General features: G+C 42.6%; 1 pseudogene across 1 annotated transcript; it reads right to left on the bottom strand.

The window, feature by feature from the left end:
- Positions 1 to 233: 233 nt before the first annotated feature.
- On the bottom strand, positions 234 to 786 carry LOC309970182 (large ribosomal subunit protein uL6-like; annotated as a pseudogene). The gene has a single exon. The product of its transcript is annotated as a large ribosomal subunit protein uL6-like (transcript).
- Positions 787 to 1,270: the final 484 nt, after the last annotated feature.

Below are 1,270 nucleotides of genomic sequence, written 5' to 3'. Positions count from 1 at the left end.
CAACAGTGAGAGGCCCATGTACTGCAAAAAAAAAAAAAAAAAAAAAAGAATCTGTTTTCAAGAAGAGGATCAACCATTAAATACGGAGCTGAGGTTTGGCAGGCAGCACAAATCTATCTATCCAGATAATATTTTTCAATACAGGGCTTTTCTTTCATCTTAAAATATCACAGATAGGCCTAAGGAATCATCTGGCATCTTTTTGTGTCTGTAGTTGGACAACTTAGATCTTATTAATCAGCCTGCTGAACGGCTCCTTTTTCAGACACATAGATGCTATCCAAAATTTTTCTGGTATTTTTGTTTTTAACAGCCATGGCTTGCTGAATCAATGCAGCTGAATTTTATGCAAGTTCAATGTTGTTTCCTTCAAGAATTAACTCATCTTTATGGCCTTGAGAACTGAACAAGCAACTCCTGGCCTTATCTGAGCCCTGTGTATGTATTGATATTTTGTTCCCAAGAAATTTTGGAAATAACGTTGATGGGGAAGTGAGTGTACACAGACCTCACCTTGTAACGAAAGCCCAGGGTAGCATCCTTGATTGTGTTCTGTTCATGGCTACAGAGTACGAACAATAGCCAGTCCCTTTCTAGTTCCCTACTGTTTGTCAACCTGGAGCTGCTTCTTTTTCTTTCCAAGGAGACTGAGTTCTACATTTATGTCACTGAAGTCCCTCTGCAGGGCTCCTCTGGGGTCCTTCACAATAGCTGTGCTTCCCTTCAGAGTGATGTCGATATTTTCTGGAATGTTGACACAGTCTAATTGCTGAGAATGGTCTTCATTCTTGCAGTAGATGCAGCAAAGAGAGCTGTGTGTTTAGGTTAAACCTGGTAAGCAAGTACAAAGCATGGTGAGGCTGTGTAGGGAGAGATGGGACAGGTTCAGCATTTGCTGGGAAGAGGCCTAATGCTTTACATACCTGTAAACATCTCATTTAATCCTCCCAAGACTCTTTAGGCATTGGTGTTCTTGTTTCATAGTCCAGGAAACTGTGGCTCTGAGGTTAGACAAGTGACCATATCTATCTGAAGCTGAAGCTCTTGACCTGCCCCCAAGATGATTCCTGGGATGGGCAAGGGGGTCAGTGGTCCTGGCTGTGATTCCCAAGGGGCGCTCACTGTGTCCAGTGGTTACTTGATGCCGGTTTCCTGAGAATCCTCATGTGGTCTTGAACCCAAACCAATGGGCCCTTTGACCATCCTCATTATAACCACGGTTAGGATAATCAATATGAAATTGAAGCAAGATGGTTAAATATGTCCCCCA

The sequence above is a fragment of the Leucopleurus acutus genome, assembly GCF_964270905.1.
Source record: "Leucopleurus acutus genome assembly, chromosome: 12".
NCBI lineage: Eukaryota > Metazoa > Chordata > Mammalia > Artiodactyla > Delphinidae > Leucopleurus > Leucopleurus acutus.
This window is presented reverse-complemented; position numbering and strand designations above follow the sequence as displayed.